This window comes from Nomascus leucogenys, chromosome 5 (assembly GCF_006542625.1).
Source record: "Nomascus leucogenys isolate Asia chromosome 5, Asia_NLE_v1, whole genome shotgun sequence".
In the NCBI taxonomy this organism is placed as follows: domain Eukaryota; kingdom Metazoa; phylum Chordata; class Mammalia; order Primates; family Hylobatidae; genus Nomascus; species Nomascus leucogenys.
The window spans coordinates 94,129,097-94,151,197 of record NC_044385.1 but is presented as its reverse complement, the minus strand read 5'-3'; positions in this window follow the sequence as shown (position 1 = coordinate 94,151,197).

The following is a 22,101-nucleotide window of genomic DNA, read 5'->3' as shown; positions in this document are numbered from 1 at the left end:
TTCCAAGACACCCTGGACTGATTATAAAACATAATCACAATATCTTGATGTTATATTCTAGAAATTCATCTATCTTCTTTCTTGCAATCCTTGTAGAAAATAAAAGGCAACACTCTTTTCTTGTCTTTCTCTTTTTTTCTCAAACTCAATGCTTAATGGACTGTTTCAGAAAAATTAAGCTGCAAAAATGAATAAAAATTAAAAAACCAAAAATGTTGATTAAAAAGAACTTTAACTTATATTGTTTTAAAAATTAAAACAGGAAGCAATGTGTTTTACAATGAACAACCAAAAAGAGGATAAATGTGCATACATAACTACATATGCAGATGCAATGAACAACAAAATATAGGCTAAACGTGCATATATAACCATACCTGCAGACGCAACCATATGTTCACATCATCTTATACATTATATGTTACTTATTAATGATATTTTCTCACATTTCTTTCTATCCAGCTTAAATTTCCTTATCTTTCATGAATAATGCTCCTATACATATCCCTTCAACTGTTTTGTTCTTCTTTAATAGTGGTAAACTGCAATCCTAGGGAAAGCCAGCTCTCAGCCTACTCCATGTCTATCTACATACATCTGAATAGCACTGGAGAATAGGCTTCTGTGCTGACTTGCCTTATTTTAATTTCATGATCACTATTCTCAGGTGAGTCTTTAATGCTGCCAGATAATCACACTACAGTTCTTCTGTTTGAGCCAGTCTCCTCCTTTCCTAGACTGTGGTACCATACTTCCCTCTACCCTCTTTATACCTTCTCTATTCTCCTCACAGTTGATGACCTTGCTTTCTCTTTCACAGAGTAATAAAAGCAATTTCCTGAATCACGCTGCTATTTATATCATCTTCAAAGGAAAAACAAAGGAAAAAAGCCTTTTTAAAACCACTTTATATCAAAACAAATGTTAAAATTAACAAGGACATACATATCAAAAAATCTGATGGCCAATATTTGCTCTTTTCTCAAATTACCGGTAGCATGTGATACAGTTGATCACATTCTCCTTTTTGAAACTTCTTTATTTACCTTTCAGGACATCATATCCTCCTGGGTAGGCCTCATTACACATTGATTCAAATATGGGTTTTTTTTATTTGGTATGTTTTTGCTTTTGAGACAGAATTTTGCTCTTGTCGCCTAGGCTGGAGTGCAGTGGCGCAATCTCAGCTCACTGCAACCTCCGCCTCCTGGGTTCAAGTGATTCTCCTGCCTCAGCCTCCCGAGTAGCTGGGATTACAGGTGGCTGCCACCACACCCAGCTAATTTTTGTATTTTTAGTAGAGACGGGGTTTCACCATGTTGGCCAGGCTGGTCTTGAACTCCTGACCTCAGGTTATCCACCTGCCTCGGTCTCCTAAAGTGCCAGGATTACAGGCATTAGCCAGTGCGCCTGGCCTCAAATATGTTTTCCAATTATTTTTAATTTGCTTGAACTGTTAATGGTGCCGACTGAAGGACTAAATCTATGAACATTTCGAAAAATGTATTTTCACTTCATGTGATACTTAATTTCATGTGGCAACATGACTGAACTATGGGGTGCTCAGAAATCTGGTTAAACATTATTCTAGTTGTGTCTGTGAGAGTGTTTCTGGATCAGTTTAACATGTGCTTGGGTAGACTGAATAAAACAGATTGCCCTGTTTAAAGTGGGTAGACCTCATCCAGTCTGGTTCACCAGAGAATTTAGTTGAAGGACTGAGTGAAACCAAGTGGATGAGTAGGGAAGAAATTACTCTGTGTCTCTTTGTGCTGGAACATCAGTCTTCTGCTTTTGACTCAGATACAGACTGCAATTTACATCGTTGTCTCTCCGGGCTCTCAGGCCTTTTGACTTGTACTGGAACTACCTCTCTGCAGGTCTCTACTGGGTATCCAGTTTTCCAACAACAGATCTTGGAAATTCTCATCCATGTGAGACAATTACTTAGAATATCTGTCTATATATCTATCTATCTATTTATCTACCTACCTACTGATACTCTATTGGTTATGTTTCTCTAGAGAACTCAGACTAACAAACTTTCTTAATTATTTTACAGAGTTACCCAACAAAGTATCATTTGTCCACTGATAGTTGCCTAGATTATATTCAGACAGGGCCTCTCTTCTAAAGTGCAAATTCTTATTTAATTGTCTAGTTTACATCCTCACTTTGGTGTTCTAATAAATATCTCAGTCTTAACATGTTCAAAACCAGAGCAAACAGATCCTTTTTTCTCTGTGACTGTTTGTCCTAAAACTTGCCCCATTTTTCTTCCAGTTCCTCATGCCAAAAGTTATCAATGGAGTTGTCCCTTTCTCTTATAACTCATGTCTAAGCACTTAAGCAAACACTTTTACTATAAATTCTAAATATGCCTGGAATTGAGAAACTTTTTAACCTCCTCTAATTTATCCTTGTGTAGAAAACATGTTTTCTATATTATGTAGAATATTATCTATATTATTGCAAAAGTTTCCTAAATTTCTATGCTTTTCTGTTCTTGCCCCGTAGAATCTACTCTTAATGTGGCAGTTGGATCTACACCGTTTAATATTTGTAAGATCAAGCTTTCTCTCAATTAAAAAATCCCAATAGCTATTGATGGTCAACTAGGCAATTTGAATCAACTTTTTATCTATTTCCACATTTTTTCTAGCTTACTTCATAACATTTAAAATATTAATTACGTAAGTTGAGACTATACTACATAAAACTTGTTTCTTAACCCAGTAACAGAAATAACAAACCAAAAACTGAAAGAAAAATTAGGTAAGTGAAAAATACATTTGTTAACCAACAATAAAAATGGTATATGGAATGTAAGAGACCCCTTCAAGTGAGCAGGAGAAAGACAATGAATATAATACATGCAAAAAAGGTAATGTATAGATCTGCAAATGGGGAAACCTAGTATCTAAAAAGCATATGAAGTTCCCATCTGCTATAGTTTGGCTTGTTCCCATCCAAATCTCATCTTGAATTCCCACATGTTGTGGGAGGGACCTGGGGGGAGGTGATTGAATTATGGGGGTGGGTCTTTCCTGCCCTGTTCTCATGCTTGTGAATGAATCTCATGAGATCTGATGGTTTTAAAAAAATGGGAGTTTCCTTGCACAAACTCTCTTTTTGCCTGCTGCCACCCACGTAAGATGTGACTTGCTCCTACTTGCCTTCTGCCATGATTGTGAAGCCTCCTTAGCCATATAGAACTTTAAGTCTAATTAAACCTCTTTCTTTTGTAAATTGTCCAGTCTCAAGTATGTCTTTATCATCAACACGAAAATGGACTAATACAGTAAATTGGTACCAGGAGTGGGGTGCTACTCAAAAGACACCTTAAAATTTCGAAGCGACATTGGAACTGGATAACAGGCAAAGGTTGGAACAACTTGGAGGGCTCAGAAGAAGACAGAAAAATATGGGAAAGTTTGGAACTTCCTAGGAACTTGTTGAATGGCTTTGACCAAATTGCTGATAGAAATATGGACAATAAAATCCAGTCTAAGGTGATCTCAGATGGAAATGAGGAACTTGTTGGGAAATGGAGCAAAGGTGAACTTGTTATGTTTAGCAAAGAGACTCCAGAGGCCTAGGAGAAAAATGTAGTTTTGGGGGCTGGGCCCAGAGTCCCTGTGCTATGTGCAGTCTAGGTAGTTGGTGCACTGTGTCCCAGATGCTCCAGCTGTGACTAAAAGGGGCCAAGATACAGCTCGGGCTGTTGCTTCAGAGGGCAGAAGCCCCAAACCTTGGCAGCTTCCACATGTTGTTGAGCCTGAGGGTGGACAGAAGTAACGAATTGAGGTTTGGGAACCTCCGCCTAGATTTCAAATGATGTAAGGAAATTCCTGAATGCCCAGGAAGAAGTTTCCTGCAGGGGCAGGGAGCTCATGGAAAGCCTCTGCTAGGGAAGTGCCCATGGGAGATGTGGGGTTGGAGCCGCCACACAGAGTCCCTTCTGGGGCACTGCCTAGTAGAGTTGTGAGAAGAGGACCACTGTTCTCCAGACTCCAGAATGGTAGATCCACTGACAGCTTGCACTGCACACCTGAAAAAGCCACAAACACTCAATGCCAGTCCTTGAAAGCAGCCTGGAGAAAGGCTGTACCCTGCAAAGCCACAGGGGTGGAGCTGCCCAAGACTATGGGAACCTACCTCTTGCATCAGTGTGACTGGATGTGAGACATGGAGTCAAAGGAGATCATTTTGGAGCATTAAGATTTGACTGTTGTGCTGGATTTCGGATTTGCATGGGGCCTGTTGATCCTTTGTTTTGGCCAATTTCTCCCTTTTGGAATGGCTGTATTACCCAATACCTGTACCCCCATTATATCTAGAAGGAATTAACCTGCTTTTGATTTTACAGGCTTATAGATGGAGGGGACTTGCCTCCTTTCAGATGAGGCTTTGGCCTGTGGACTTTTGAGTTAAAGCTGAAATGAGTTAAGACTTTGAGGGACTGCTGGGAAGGGATGATTTGGTTTTGAAAATGTGAGGACATGAGATTTGGGAGGGGATGGGGCAGAATGATATGATTTGGCTCTGTCGTCACCCAAATATCACCTTGAATTCTCTTGTGTTGTGGGAGGGACCTTGTGGGAGGTGACTGAATTATGGGGGCAGGTCTTTCCTACACTGTTTTTGTTATTGTGAATGAGTCTCATGAGATCTGATGGTTTTAAAAAAAATGGAGTTTCCCTGTACAAACTGTCTTTTTGCTTGCCACCAAACACATAAGATGTGACTCGCTTCTCCTTGCCTTCTGCCATAATTGTGAAGCCTCCTTAGCCATATGGAACTGTAAGTCAAATTAAATCTCTTTCTTTTGTAAATTGTCCAGTCTCGGGTATGCCTTTATCAGCAGCATGAAAATGGATTAATACACCATCTTTATTACTAACTGGAGACATGCTAATTTAAATGAGACATCATTTAGTTTCTACTAAAAATATAAAACTTAAAGGAAATGGGAAAAGATAAACCATTAAATACTAATATGATTATTTCAGTGGTATCAATTTGGAGCGGTAAAGTGATACTATCTACCAAAATAAAGTGTGCCCTTAGTCCAGTAATTACAAAACCCCAGAAAAACCTGGATATATTAAAATTTAGAATAACTTTTATAAGTGAACACAAAGATGTATAAATGAGTTTGTCTATAGCAATATTATTTGCTATAACTTCAATGTACATAACTGTAGAAACAGGTATATGAATGTTTTCTATGTGTCTAATGAAAATATATACATAGAATATTCAAAAAGGATGAGTGAGGTTTTCATATTTATCTCTGGACAGATCACAAAACATTGAGTGAAAAAAGTAAGAAGAAAGATACATAACACAAAATTGTTCATGAGCATTTAAAGATACACAAAGCAATAGTTTATCTTTCCTATGGATATGTACCTCAATAAAGATATAAAACATTAGTTGCACAAACCCAAGTCAAAGTTATCAGAGTATTTCATTGTTGCTTTTGTTGTTTTTTATCCATCCAAGGGATGAATAAAATTACATTTAAAAAATAGTTTTTGGTCAGGCGCGGTGGTTCATGCCTGTAATCCCAGCACTTTGGGAGGCCAAGGCGGGTGGATCATGAAGTCAGGAGATCAAGACCATCCTGGCTAACATGGTGAAACCCTGTCTCTTACTAAAAAAAAAAAAAAAAAAAAATTACAAAAAACAAAATTAACTGGGCATGGTGGCGGCTGCCTGTAGTCCCACCTACTCGGGAGGCTGAGGCAGGAGAATGGCGTGAACTCGGGAGGTGGAGCTTGCAGTGAGCCGAGATCGCGCCACTGCACTCCAGCCTGGACAACTGAGCAAGACTCTGTCTCAAAAAAAAAAAAAAAGTTTTTAAATGTTCAATTGTGGTAAAATACACATCCATTTCTAAATGTACATTCAGTGGTGTTAAGTACATTCACATTGTTGGGCAACTATCATCATCATCCATCCACGAAATCTTTAACTCGCAAAATTGAAATCCTGTTATCTATTAAAAATTCTGTACTCAAACCCCTAGCAAACACCACTCCACTTCTGCCTGTATGGATTTGACTTCCCCAGGGACCTTATATAAGTAGAATCATCAATTTTTATCTTTTTGTGACAACTTAGTTCACTTGGCATAATGTTCTCATGGTTTATATATGTAGCATGTAAAAGAATATCCTTCATTTTTAAGACTGAATGATATTCCATTGTATGTATATGCCACATTTTGTTCATCTGTTCATCTATCAATGGACACGGGTTGCTTCCATGTTCTATTATAAATAGTGCTTCTATTATCATATTTTCTTATTTTTTCCATCTTTATTTTTTCTCTTATATTTGGGAAATTCAAAATTGTCCTTGGCATCAGTTTTTTTAATGTTCCTTAGTGTCGTTTCATTTTTTAATACCATATAACCAAGTAAATTTTGTATTTCTAATTCACTTTTAATTCTAGCTCTTATCTTTTTTTGTATCTTAACTGTGAGTCTCTTTATTTCAACTTATTTTTTATTAGCTGGGTCTGTTTTACCGGATCTTATTTCTGATTCATAAATACCATGTTTTGTAGCCTATTTAAGTCAATAAATATTTAATCTAGAACTGCTAGCGACCATAGTTATCACTATGTTAAGAAAGCCAGTCTAATTATGAAGCCAAAAGCTGAGAGAGAAGAAGAAATAAAATGCCAGAAAAAGAAAATGAAGATTCCCTTCTGGTTCAGTAGTAAATACTTTTCAAATAATACACTTTTTAAAAAACATTCAAGATATCTTTTGATTCCATGTTTAAATATATATATATATACATATATATTATATATATATACATATATAATATATATACATATATGTGTATATATACATATATATCATTAACTGAAATGTATGAAAATCTTTGTTTTAGGAATAAAGCATGCTAATAATTGTTCCCTAATCCATATTTGTGCATTGTCCAGCCATTGGTACATATTGTAGCACAATTTATTTTGTAATAGATATTCATCTGGTTTATGCTCTTCTACTATTAAAAGGAATCTTTTACTTTTACTACCAGGCTCTACATTAATCTTAGCAGATAGGATATATGAGCAGAAATCCTAAATACACACACACATATCATGACCAGATATTATCTCATCCCCTTCACTAAACACAGAAAATTTTCATTATTCATGGATTTTATATTTGAGGTTCTATTAGCTAAAATTCATTGCAATCACCAAATTAATAATCATGGTGATTTCACAGTCATTTGTGGATATGTGCGGAATGGTGAAAATTTGAGTCAGCAACCTGAACACTCCCAGCTGTGGTCGAACAAGACAATACTCTGCCTTCTTGTTTCAGCTCTCTCACTGTAAATAAATGTCATTATTTTCCAATTACTGAGTACATTGTTTTATGATTTTTTTGTTTTGCTTTTTCTTGGTGATTTTACTGTTTAAAGTGGCCCCAAGTATAGTACTCAATGTTGTCGTGTTCCTAGGCAGAAAAAAACTGTTGTGCCTTATGGATAAAATATATGTATTAGATAAGATTCTTTCAAGCATGAGTTATAGTGCTGTTGGCCATAAGTTCAATGTCAATGAATCAAAAAATATATATTACAAGGTGTCTTCTAACAGAAACACACATAAAACAAGGTTATATGTTGATTGGTTGACAGAAATGTTGAACCAGATACTCGCAGAAATTTAATTCTGTATTTCTCCTGGGGGCAATGATTCAGTCTATACAGGCCCTGAATTATGGTGGTTGTACTTACAATTTTTTTATTTCACAATTGTTTGAAGGCCATAAGCACTGAATAATAACTATACTTCAAGTACTCATACAATCACTGTTTTTCACTTTCAGTACAGTATGCAATAAATTACATATCATATTCAACAATTTATTATAAAATAGCCTTTGTTTTAGATGATATTGCTCACCTGTAGACTAATGTGTGTTATGAACACATTTAAGGTAGGTTAGGCTAAGCTACAATGTTTGGTAGATTAGGTATTTTAAATGCATTTTCAACATAGGACATTTTCAATTTATGATATGTTTATCAACACGAAACCCCATCATAAGCCAAGGATCATCTACTTTCGAATTCAGTGTTCACAACAATTTTGTAGAACTTACCCACCTTAAATAAACAGATTCACTTGTATTTTGCTTTATTTATAAATGCTGTATCCCCTGAGATATAACAGAATGCCACTTATGACTAGTTATTATTATTATTATTATTACTTTTTTTTTTTTTTGAGACAGAGTCTCGCTCTGTCACCCAGGCTGGAATGCAGTGGCGCAATCTCGGCTCACTGCAAGCTCCGCCTCCCAGGTTCAGGCCATTCTTCTGCCTCAGCCTCCCGAGTAGCTGGGACTACAGGTACCCACCACCACACCCGGCTAAATTTTTACTTTTTTTTTTTTTTTTTTTTTTTTTAGTAGAGATGGGGTTTCACTGTCTTAGCCAGGATGGTCTCGATCTCCTGACCTTGTGATCCTCCCGCCTTGGCCTCCCAAAGTTCTGGGAATGACTAGTTATTTTTCTTGCATGGAGGGACGTTGAAGGTAAGTTGCTTTCTTCAGCTAAAGATAGAAAGATAGAAATATCTTCAGCTAAAGATACAATGGTCAGATGACAGAAGTAAAATGATGTTTTCACGCTCTCTTTGAAAAAAAAAACAAACACCAAAATAAAGATAACTGTACAGTCTTCTGGCCATTAAAAATTTTCTGTGAAGCAATGGTAAACAAATAAATTTTTTTTATGTCAGGTGAATAGCCTAAACTTCTGACAGTATTCTAAGAGCAAGCTACTAAATACGTGTTTCGAGTCAATTTAATTGCCTTTGTTCTTAGATGGTGTTACTTATAGATTGTCCACTGCATATTTTATTATTGTCACATTTCATTATCTTTTTATGAATATTCATTATATTTACTGAAAATGTGAGAATTTATTTCAAAAGTAGTATGTTAGAAAGGTAAAATTTTATGCTAAATTTCTATTTTATGTATTAAAAGCTGGTATCTTCTGAAGATCGGAAGCAGTACACATAATTTATTAGAAAAAATAATTTTATATTTTGAGATGTTGCATACCATATTCTGGCTCTGAAATATAAATTTAAAAAAATCTTAAATAAAAACACATTGCTTCTTCACAGCTTAAAGATATAGAGTACAGATACAGATATACTGTATCTGGATGTATTAATATACTATTTTTTGTGTTTTCTTTATGATATTGACTAGGATATAACAGTCAATATTATAACACTGACATAATATTGACTAATAACATAATGTTATAATGTGATGTCTCTGAAGGGCAGTGTAAAAAGATATTTCACTCAACAGGTAAAGGATTACTGGAATACTGGAAGAAAAACTGCTTATTTCAGGTTTTTTTTTTTTAATTGGCAAGCAAGTGATTTATGCAAGCCAGAAAAATAAGACATAAAGTAGGTAAAAAAAAAAAAAAAGTTACCATTATTAAGTTGGTATTTAAATAACCATCAAAAGGAATGGCCTATTTTAAGCACAGGCAAAATGACTCAAAGCAATTGAAATTGCCAAATCTGTTCGAATAGACCCATAACAGATTTTTCAAGACTTTGAGATTTTGATATTCAAAAGAAGATGATGTTTCAAATAAAGATTTTCAATAATACAGAAAGATTATGGCATACATATTTTTATCACTAAAATAAATAAATAAATAAATAAATAAATGAATACTAGATGGCTTTCAAGAGGAACTGTTTACAATATGAAAAAAAGCAATCTAACTAAGGAAAACAAATGGAGATATCAGTGCAACACTATAAGATAAAGTCCTACCTTTCACTTTATTTCAATTTTACCTCACAGTTTGCCTCTGAAAATTTTAAATTCTTCCTACCTTATGATGAAAATTATTATTTCTTGGTACGTTACCACAGTGCACTTCTTTTGAGAAAGAAAGAATCTTTTAATTTTCATAGACAATTTTGGTAATCAAAACATATTTCTATAAAATAAGCCAATTATCTAGGGAAGAACAAATCCAAAATCTGGAAAACTAGAAGATGCAGTTAGTTTTATTATTACTATTACTATTATTGGAGGAACACTTAACATCAGATCCACCAGCTCTTAAAAAGTTTTAAGTGTACAATACCATATTGTTAACTCTAGGCAAGATGATCTACAAATCTCTAGAAAACTTGAGCTTTGTTCCAGTCGAATGGCAGCTTCCTATTTTCCCCTCTCCCAAGCCCTTAGTCACAATCATTCTGGTCTCTGCATTTTCTGTTTGACTATTTTATACTCCACATATAAATGTATTGCATGTAAATTATTATTTTAAAAGATACATTTTTCATCCTCATTAGTTTTCTTTCACCTGTTTTCCTAAACAAAACTTACTATACTAATATACTCAGGGATATTAAACATACCCTATTTTAGTAAATTACTAAATTACAAGGTCCTTGAGCTATTTTGGTGCTACAAGGCAAACGTTTTCTACCCAGTCTTTCAAGAACAACTCAAATTCAGAAGTCAGTCCATTTGGAATATTCTAAATTACAAATATCACTTTGTGGATCATTCAGCACATAATTTAAAAAGAAAAATGTGTACACATTATTAAAACATTGTTGTATTAATTATTATCTGAAGATAGCGGTTACAGAAAAATCTAACCATTATATAATCCACATAGATGTCCATGCTTGTAACAAAAATATTTTAAAAAGAAAAAAATCTAGTTTTTTGGCCTAGGCTATGAGATGAGATGACAAAGGGAACATCAATATTTAGAATGTGTTGCAGGAAAACATGCATGTTGTGTTTCCATTATGGTTTTAATGGTTTCCACCTTTTAAAACGAGGTTAACCTGCTAACCACAAACAAAAGTATGAATGTAACTACAATATGAAGGCTAAACAACAAAATGCCATTGGTACTGGCTGAATAAAACACCTAAAATTTGTGTAGCACAGATTCAGGCACAGGTGCTCTGCGGGAACAACATAATGCCAAGAAGCAGCTGCTGCAGCACCCAGTTCATATTAAACATTTCAGAGATTAAGTAAAATTGACAGTTAAAAAATATTTTTAAATGTGTGTGTGTGTGTGTGTATCTTCAAAGTACTCTGAAATGATTTTTACCTTCCACTTATATATGACATATTAACTTAAATCCTCAGACTCATATTGTAATAAAAATACATTAAAACTTGATATCTAAATCCTGTTAAAATTTATCTGCCATTTTTATTTAAATTCAAAGACCTAAGTGATCATAAATGATTATCATTAGCATTAAACAGATTTTTATTTGTTTACTATTCTTCATGTTCAGAATAATATTGTATATATTTATTCTGAGATTTGAGCACAGTTTTAAAGTTTTTAGAAAATTGTAAATAACACATTATTTTCCCTTAAACTTCTCTAACATATTTAAGATACTATCAGTTAAATTGCTCAGAGAACATCATCCCATGTTACTATCAGTTTAAGACAAACAAGTAAATCTCAACAGATATCAATCAATGCATTCCAAAGCACATATTGGTGATTCTATGACCATATTGCTCAAGCACGTTTGCTTTGTTTGTTCATTTTTCAGTTCTATTATAACATCGCTTGTAATGTTATTTCATAATTTCATTGGTTATGTGTCACCTGATGAAGCTTCATAGTCTTCTTCCTTTGGAGAGGCATACAAATAATAGAATAAGTGTGGGGCAGCTAGTTATTATATAGATCTTAGAACAAGTGACCCATAAACTGAGCAACATGTCAACCACTTATTAGTTTAAAATTCCTCAAGAGTGTCCTATCATCTCATTTTAAATTTTTCTCAGTTCCATTTATTAGAGTTCTGTAGGTTGTGATAATGGAAAATTCTTTCATACAAATTTTAGGCATAAAAACTGAAAAAAGAAAAATAATCCACTAGGTTCACTGACTCTTTGGAAGCTCATTAGGAAATGCTTTCATTCTTATTTCTTATTATTTTGTTCTCAAGTCAAAATCTACAAAGCATTTAATATAAGTAATACATATTAATATGTCAATATACTGTCTGTGGTATTTGAGACCTAGTTAGCATTTTTATTGAACTTCTGTGTTAACATTTTCAGAAATTGACTGTTATTAATCACCAATTTAAATCCATATTTTGATACCATGGTCACTATTAAATGGGTCATTTCAGAGGTAACAGCTATTCCTAAGAGCAATTCTTCAATTTCAGCATATTTCAGTGTTAATAATTAAAGTGTGCATGTACCACAACCTATTTGTCATGGTAACTAGACAGCCTAAGACATTAACATGATTCTGCTCTTGATGAAAGACACCATTCCATTCCATTGCTATTTTCAAAGCAATTCACTTTTCTTAATCTAGTCTAATTAAAAGATACTGGTTATTTACCTGGCATATAGAAGTAATAATTCCATATTTTAACAGTAATCTGGGGAGATATGATTGCTAAATGTGCTTGTTCACTCTGTAGGAAATATCACATCTAATTTATTGTAGTTGTTTTGTTAGTTCTGCAAAATCTACTATCACTGGCATCATTAAAGGACTAACAGCATTCCTCTGTGCATATTCATCTTCAAGGAATCTGAAATGTAAAATGCGAAAATTTCTTCTCTCCATCTCTTAATTTCCTACAGTTTACATTGTATCTCAAAGAGATAACTAACACACTTGAGCAGCATGTTATGAGTTAGCAGCTCTGAGATCATAGTTCTGTCTTGATTATTCTAGCTATGGGATCTAAAAAAACTTATCCTCCCTGAACCATAGTTTCCTCTCGAGTATTATATAAACTGTTCTCCTTCTGGCTTTGAAATTCTGTAAGGCTACTCCTATAATAAAAGCTAGAATTAAATAAAAAGTCTCTAACTCTAGAAAATGTACTTTGAAGTCATATGTTACACATCATTATATTAATATATTAATGGAATATGTTTTCTTTGTCTTAGATATGTTACTATTGAGGCACTGACACATAAAATAGGCACTATGGCATTATTGAGGGCAGACATTTTGAAATTTTTAATCAGACCCCTGAAAGTAGAAAGCCATATCTCTACTGAAAAGAACATGTTGGATTGTACAATTGTGCCTATTACTACTAGCAAGTGAAGGGAATGGCAATGTTGTCTATCTGGCTTCATGACCCAGGCTTCCTCCTGAGGGAATTAAAATTTCGTTAATGTATAAATTCCTCACTCATCCATATGCTTCACTAGAAGCTGATGTCAACCCTACCATAAGGGGTGGTCTTGAATGGGCTAAGACACAGTTTGAGACATGGTTTGAGACCTTGGCACTATTGATATTTTCCATCTGGGTATTTATTCATTGTGGGCAGGGGATGATCTGTATTTTATAGGATTTTTAGCAACATCCCTGGACTCTGTCCACTAGATGCCAGTAGTGGTGTCATAATTGTGATAACCAAAAAAAATAAAAAAAGTCTCCAGATATTGCCAAATGTCCTTTCTAGGGCAAAATCACTCCCAGTGCAGAACCAGTTTAAAGATGTGGAACCAAAAAAGAGCCCACATTGCCAAGACAATCCTAAGCCAAAAGAACAAAGCTGGAGGCATCATGCTATCTGACTTCAAACTATACTACAGTAACCAAAGCAGCATGGTACTGGTACCAAAACAGAGATATAGACCAATGGAATAGAACAGAGCCCTCAGAAATAATACCATACATCTACAACCATCTGATCTTTGACAAACCTGACAAAAACAAGAAATGGGGAAAGAATTCCCTATTTAATAAATGGTGCTGGGAAAACTGGCTAGCCATATGTAGAAAGCTGAAACTGGATCCCTTCCTTACACCTTATACAAAATTTAATTCAAGATGGATTAAAGACTTAAATGTTAGACCTAAAACCATAAAAACCCTAGAAGAAAACCTAGGCATACCATTCAGGACATAGGCACGGGCAAGGACTTCATGTCTAAAACACCAAAAGCAACGGCACTAAAGCAAAAATTGAGAAATGGGATCTAATTAAACTAAAGAGCTTCTGCACAGCAAAAGAAACTATCATCAGAGTGAACAGGCAACCTACAGAATGGGAGAAAATTTTTGCAATCTACTCATCTGACAAAGGGCTAATATCCAGAATCTACAAAGAACTCAAACAAATTTACAAGAAAAAAACACCACCATCAAAAAGTGGGCAAAGGATATGAACAGACACTTCTCAAAAGAAGACATTTATGCAGCCAACAGACACATGAAAAAATACTCGTCATCACTGGCCATTAGAGAAATGCAAATCAAAACCACAATGAGATACCATCTCACACCAGTTAGAATGGCGATCATTAAAAAGTCAGGAAACAATAGGTGCTGGAGAGGATGTGGAGAAATAGGAACACTTTTACACTGTTGGTGGGACTGTAAACTGGTTCAACCATTGTGGAAGACAGTGTGGCGATTCCTCACAGATCTAGAACCAGAAATACCATTTGACCCAGCCATCCCAATACTGGGTATACACCCAAAGGATTATAAAGCATGCTGCTATAAAGACACAGGCACATGTATGTTTACTGCGGCACCATTCACAATAGCAAAGACTTGGAAACAACCCAAATGTCCATCAATGATAGACTGGATTAAGAAAATGTGGCACATATACACCATGGAATACTATGCAGCCATAAAAAAGCATGAGTTGATGTCCTTTGCAGGGACATAGATGAAGCTGGAAACCATCATTCTCAGCAAACTATCACAGGGACAAAAAACCAAACATCACATGTTCTCACTCATAGACGTGAGCTGAACAATGAGAACACTTGGACACAGGAAGGGGAACATGGCACACTGGGGCCTATCGTGGGGTAGGGGGAGGGGGGAGGGATGCCACTGGGAGATATACCTCATGTAAATGATGAGTTGGTGGGTGCAGCACACCAACGTGGCACATGTATACATACGTAACAACCCTGCACGTTGTGCACATGTACCCTACAACATAAAGTATAAAAAAAAAAAAAAGTGTTGTCAGAGATAGGCTGCTGGGGACACACAACTAAGGAAATCAGAGAATTAGAAACATTAAATCTTGACTGGGCATGGCGGCTCATGCCTGTAAGCCCAGCACTTTGGGAGGCCGAGGTGGGCAGATCACCTTAGGTCAGGAGTTCGAGACCAGCCTGGCCAACATGGCGAAAGCCTGTCTCTACTAAAAATATAAAAATTAGTTGGGCATGGTGTCAGGCACCTGTAATACCAGTTACTCAGGAGGCTGAGGCAGGAGAATCACTTGAACCCTGGAGGCGGAGGTTGCAGTGAGCCAAGACTGCACCACTGCACTACAGCCTGGGTGACAAGAGCAAGATTCTGTCTCAAAAGAATAAAATAAAATAAGAAAAACATTAAATCTTATTATTGTCACAAATATTTTCTAATTCTTTCTCTTATTTGGACAAGTCTATGCTAATGATGCTGTGATTGTGGAAGAAATCTTCATGTGCACCAGTGGGTTTTTGCATTTTAAGCCAAGGATAAATGCTGCCTATGCAGATCACAGACTGATAGCTGTTGCTAGATCAGCACTAAATAGTCTCTCCTACAATAAAAATAATATCTCAAAACACATGTCTTATTGATAGTACATGGGTAGTGGTGCCTTCATCTATGAAAGACTGTTTTGCCTACTAAGGTTGTTTTCAATAAAAAAAAAAGGATATTCTAACTCTCTTTGTCAATGTTTGGCTCAAAATGGTCAAAGAATCATATTAATATAAGAAGTCCTTGGGAAAGCTTCTAGGGAGAATTTCAGCACTTCCAAGAAGGGGTAATGGGGAAAGGCTACTTCTCTTAACTGCTGCAGCCAGTATTCTATAAATCTTAGGATAAAGCCAATGTGATGGATGCTGAGGTAAAAGCCAGAAAGACTATACCAAAACTACTTATTTTATTTTTATCTTTTTTTTGATTTTGCAAAATAAAAGAAATACTGTTTAGTTACCAAAAGTCAAGTGAATTAACATTAACTTGAAAATCCATGACTTCTATATATCACTAATTTTGAAACATATTTTGTCTCTATAAAGTCTGAGAACTAGCAAATGCTATAGGTTGGTGCACAGTAATTGCGGTTTTCACAATTCCTTTTAATGACAAAAAATAGTTTGAGCTAAGTCTAATTAGGCTTTCAGTATTAACTTATGATGTAGAGATGATTTTTTTCCCACAGCTTTGATAGTTGATTTTTTTTCCTCAGATAATAGCTGTTTTCAATCTGACTTCACGGTTTGTAACTTACTTTTCTGTATTAGTTCTAACACGTATTGTTGAAATTCAGATATATCACAAGTCAGTCTACCGTAACAACATGAATCATAACTTTTCATGGTCTCTAGGCTTAAAAAATGAATTTTAAGGAAGAAGAAATTCCCTTGTCTATTGAGTAAATTGTGACCTTTAACTTAAAAGAAGTACTCCCCAGAAGATGATATTTTTCACCTTTTTTATTCCAAGTGAATGAAGAATATAAAAATTTACTTTTCCTGTTCCTAAAAAGATTATCCTTTTTGTTTTAAAATAACACAATTTATTTCATTGTCTCATAAAATTATCCCTTGTTAAGAAATTTCTGGCTCATCACCTAGTTGATGCAGAAGTCTAACATGAAATCTCAGGAATGTGCAAATTCAGATGCACAATCCCTTCTTCCTCATACCTTGCCTTCACCCAATATGTGTGACAACTCAGACATGTTCATGAATTTGTTGCAGAATACCCCAAAATTATATTGTTAACTTCATTATTACCGTTTTGCTTGAAAATCTCTTACATAGGATAATCATATTCAAAAACTAGCATGGATCTTAGATTAGAAATTCCAGTCATATTAAATGTTTACATCTGTTCTGATCCCATATCTTATTCTTCCAGATTACACCCTTTAGTGCCCCAACACCAACAATTTTTTTGTCACACAGGACTTCTGTGCAATGATGCTATTTTTCATATGTTTTCCTTCTTTGATAACCTCTCTTCTTTCCTATAAATAAACATTATGATCACTGATTATAATAACTCCTTACTAAATATTATTAGATTCCTTTCTCCATCTCACTTTGCCATACCTGCTTGACAAAATCAGCATTTTAGTTACATGTAAATGTAGGCTACTCTGACTCTGCACTAATGCAGCGAAATGTGAATAACACCATAAATAATTTCATTTGGTTTCACTTTATTGCATTTCATAAATATTGCTGTTTTATAAATTGAAAGTTTGTAACACACCTCTGCTATGCAAATACCTCAGTGACATTTTTCAAATAGCATGTGCTTGCTTTGTATCTCTGTGTCACATTTTGGCAATTTTTACAATATTCAAACTTTTCATTCTTGTAATACATGTTATGTTGATCTGTAATGCTGATCTTTGATGATACCATTATAATTATAGTGGGCCACCATGAACTGTGCCCCAATAAGACTTCAAACCCAGTTCATAAATATTGCATGTGTTCTGACTGCTCCACCAACCTGCTTTTCACCTCTCTCCCTCTCCTCAGGCCTCCGTATTTCCTGAAACCACAACAGTATTGAAATTAGGCCAGTTAATCACACTGCAATGGCTTCTAAGTGTTCAAGTGAAAGGAAAAATCACACATCTCTCACTTTAAGTCAAAAGCTAGAAAGGTCACTGACATCTAACTTGGTTATAGGTTATTGGTGAAGAAGGGAGTTAGGGCCCTACCTGAAGGCAAAAACCCAGCTAAGTGGCAGAGCACCAAGGTCCTACTGCTCTGTTGAGTGATGACCCCATAAAGGTCACTTCTCTGATAGCTTCAGTTTTCTCACAAGTGAATTGTACAGATTAAAAGTTGGTCTTCCAGCTCTGACATCCTATGGTGATATGGTTTGGCTGTGTCCCCACCCAAATCTCACACTGAATTGTAACAATCCCTATATGTTGTGAGAGGGACCTGGTGGGAGGTAATTGAAGCATTGGTGTGGATTTTTCCCATCCTGTTCTTGTGATGTGAATAAATCTCACTGGATCTAATGGTTTTATAAAGGGGAGTTCCCCTGCACATGCCCTCTTGCCTGCCACCTTGTAAGATGTCTTTTTGCTCCTCCTTTGACTTCTGCCATGATTGTGAGGCCTCCCCAGCCATGTGGAACTGTCAGCTAAAACCCTTTCCTTTACAGATTACCCAGTCTCAGGTATGTCTTTACTAGCAGCATGAGAAGAGACCAATACAGTAAATTGGTACCAGGTAGTGAGGCGCTGATGTAAAGATATCCAAAAATGTGGAAACAACTTTGGAACTGGGTAACACACAGAGGTTGGAACAGTTTGGAGGCCTCAGAAGAAAACAGGAAGATGTGGGAAAGTTTGGAACTTCCTAGAGACTTGTTGAATGGCTTTGACAAAGTGCTGATAGTGACATGAGCAAGAAGTTCCAGGCTGAGGTGGTCTCAGAAAAAGGAGGAATTTGTTGGGAAGTGGAGCAAAGGTGACACCTGTTATACTCTAGCAAAGAGACTGATGGCATTTTGTCCCTGTCCTAGAGATTTGTGGAACTTTGAACTTGACAGGGATGATTTAGGGCATCTGGCAGAATAAATTTCTAAGCAGCAAAGTGTTCAAGAGGTGACTTGGGTGCTATTAAAAGCATTCAGTTTTATTTATTCATAAAGATAAGGTTGAAATTGTAACTTGTGTTTAAAATGGAAGGAGAGCGTAAAAGTTCAGAAAATACGCAGCCTGAGGATGCAATAGAAAAGAAAAACCTATTTTATGATTAGAAATAAAAGCTGGCTGCAGAAATTTGCATAAGTAACAAGGAGCCAAATGTTAATCCCCATGACAATAGGGAAAATGTCTTCAGGGCATGTGAGGGATCTTTCCAGCAGCCCCTCCCATCACAGGACTAGAGGCCTAGGAGGAAAACATGGTTTTGTGGGCTGGGCCCAGAGCCCCCTTGTGCAGCCTAGGGACCTGGTGCTGTACATCCCAGTCACTCCAGTTATGGCTAAAAGGGGCCAAGGTACAGCTGGAGCTGTGGCTTCAGAGAGCCCCAAGCCTTGGTAGTTTCCTTGTGTTGTTGAGCCTGTGTGTGCACAGATGTTAAGAACTGAGGTTTCGAAACCTCTGCCTAGATTTCAGAGGATGTATGGAAACAGCTGGATGTCCAGGAATATGTTTGCTATAGGGATGGGGCCCTTATGGGGAACCTCTTCAAGGGCAGTGTAAAAGGAAACTGTGGGGTCAGAGCCCCCACACAGAGTCTCCACTGGGGCACTGCATAGTGGAACTGTGAGAAGAGGGCCACCGTCCTCCAGAATGGTAGATCCACTGACAGCTTGCATTGTGCACCTAGAAAAGCTGCAAATACTCAATGCCAGCCCATGAAGGCAGGCAGAAGGGGGTCTGTACCCTGCAAAACCACAGAGGCAGAGGTGCCTGAGGTCATGGGTTCCCAAATCTTGCACCAGCATAACCTGGATGTAAGACATGGAGTCAAAGAAGGTCATTTCAGAGTTTTAAGACTTGGCTGCCCCATTGAATTTTGGACTTGCATGGGGCCTGCAACCTCTTTGCTTTGGACAATTTATCTCATTTGAAACAAATGGAATTACCCAATGCCTATACCCTCATTATATCTAGGAAGTAACCAACTTCCTTTTGATTTTACAGGCTTGTAGCCAGAAGGTACTTGCCTTGTCTCAGATAAGGCTTTGGACTTTTTGGTTAATGCTGGAGTGAGTTAGTTAAGACTTTGTGGGACTGCTGGAAGGCATGATTGGTTTTGAAATCTAAGGACATGATATTTGGGAGGAGCTACGGGCAGAATGATATAGTTTGGCTCTATGTCCTGACCCAAATCTCACCTTGAATTGTAATAATCCCCATGTAGTGGGAGGGACCCAGGGGGAGGTAACTGGCTCATGGGGGCAGGTTTTTCCCCTGCTGTCCTTATGATGTAAGTCTCATGAGATCTGATGGTTTTATAAAGGGGAGTTCCCCTGCACATGCCCTCTTGCTTGGCACCTTGTAAGACATGACTTTGCTTTTCCTTTTCATTCTGTCATGATTGTGAGGCTTTTCTAGCCATGCAGAACTGTGGTCAATTAAACCCCCTTCCTTTATAAATTACCCCGTCTCAGGTATGTCTTTATTAGCAGTGTGAGAAAAGACAAATACAGTGGCTGACTATAGACATCAGATTTCAGTTCTTCTCTAAAAAATGATCAAAGTTAGTGGTGAATGGGAAAGTTCTGAAAAAAAAAAAAAAAAAATGAAGACAGCCAGAAACTGTAGGAGTGCCCATGGGAAAAAGCCGGGGCAAAGAAGAGAAAAGCCAAAACAGTCTGCCAGATATCAAAACCAGAGAAACTCAGATCCTCATGGAAAGGATAGGTAGGAGTGCTTTTCTGCTGCCTTCACCACTGTGAAAATCTGATGCCCATTAAACTGGTCGGACTCCCTGTGTCCTTTTGACCCAGGGCATTAACACTGATGGTGGCAACTTGAGAAATTCCCGAGAACAAACCAGGTGGCCAGTTGTGTGCCCACACTCCTCTCAGACCAAAACTGAGATAGTTGGTGCTATACTGGTTATGCCCTCATAGTAGGGTACTGCTCTGCCCAGGGATTATCTGCCTTTGAGTCATCACACCACCAGATCCACCATAAACATACCCCACAACTCACTCTCACCTTAGAAAGCACAGAGGACCAGTGGGTACCAGGGTATCTGAGAAACTCCTAAAGATATAACCCTCTGTGTAAGCTGCCCCTAAGGGAGGGGAAAACAAAGCCTGCCAAAGCTCCCTCAGGGACAAAGAAAATGTATGCATACCACCAATCTACAAAGGAGAAAGCACCAACTCCTAGGAATAAACATGGAGAGGATAGCCATCTTGCGCCTCCTCCCTATACCCTGATACAGATACAACAGTGGTTTTTCTTGCTGGGGGCTGGCACATTTACACTTCGAGAAAGCATTTTTCATACTTTTTGTGGTGGCTTCACCCCTGCTGAAAGTGAGTCCATGCTGCTTGGGCTTATATGAAGGGTGTGGCCCAATTCCCCTTCTCTACACAAAGCAGCAGCATCCCTGCAATGGAGGATGGATACCTCACAGAGTTGCCTGCTCTGGACTGGAGGAAGAGGCTCTGTCCCATGTGTATTTTAGTAGCAGCCATGAGAGAAGAATATCTATAACCCTCACCTGCACTGTGGCTGGGAAATAAAGGAATAATTCTTTATAAACTGGTTGTCACAAGCCCTGTGATGGGACACAATAGGGAAGCAGATTGCATTTCTGCTGGCTCAGGAAAAGAAGCCAGCTCCTGGCTTCTTCCCTTGAGAGCTCAGAGCAACCCAAAATTATCTTTTTCTGCCACCCTCCCAATGGTGCTTCCATTTATCATCAGCCTAAGGGTGAGCCAGCTCTTAGTCCTAAGCACCATCAACTGTGCTGCAGCCTGAACTGTACCCCCAAATAAAAACCCTACTGCCAGAAAAGCTTAGTCCTACTCCATGAATAAGCTTCTTGAGACTTCTATACATCAGCCCTATAGGAGATAGTATATCCGTGCATATATCCAATATGTTGCTGCAATAAGCAACATCTGAAAAAACACTGTACAAAAGCTATCCACAACCCACAGAACACGTACAGATTCTTAGCCAACTAAACATATCCAAACATGAATACAAATAATCATATGCAACATTTATCACAGTTATACCCTCAAAGGAAGAAAGAATTTTAAAATATATAAAAGTCACATCCAAATGACAGCAAATTCAAAAATAAGAAGCAACATTTTCCTCAGATGAGAAGGAATAGCATAAGAACTCTGGCAGTACAAAGAGCCAGAGTATGTTGACACCCCCAGATGATCACACTAGTTTTATAGCAATGTATCCTAACTAACCTGAAAAGTCTGGAATGACAGACAGGAAATTCAAAATGTGGATTGCAAAGAAACACAATGAGATCCAAGATAAAGTTGAAATCTAACACAAAGAAACAAGAAAAGTGATTCAGAGTGTGCAGGACAAGATAG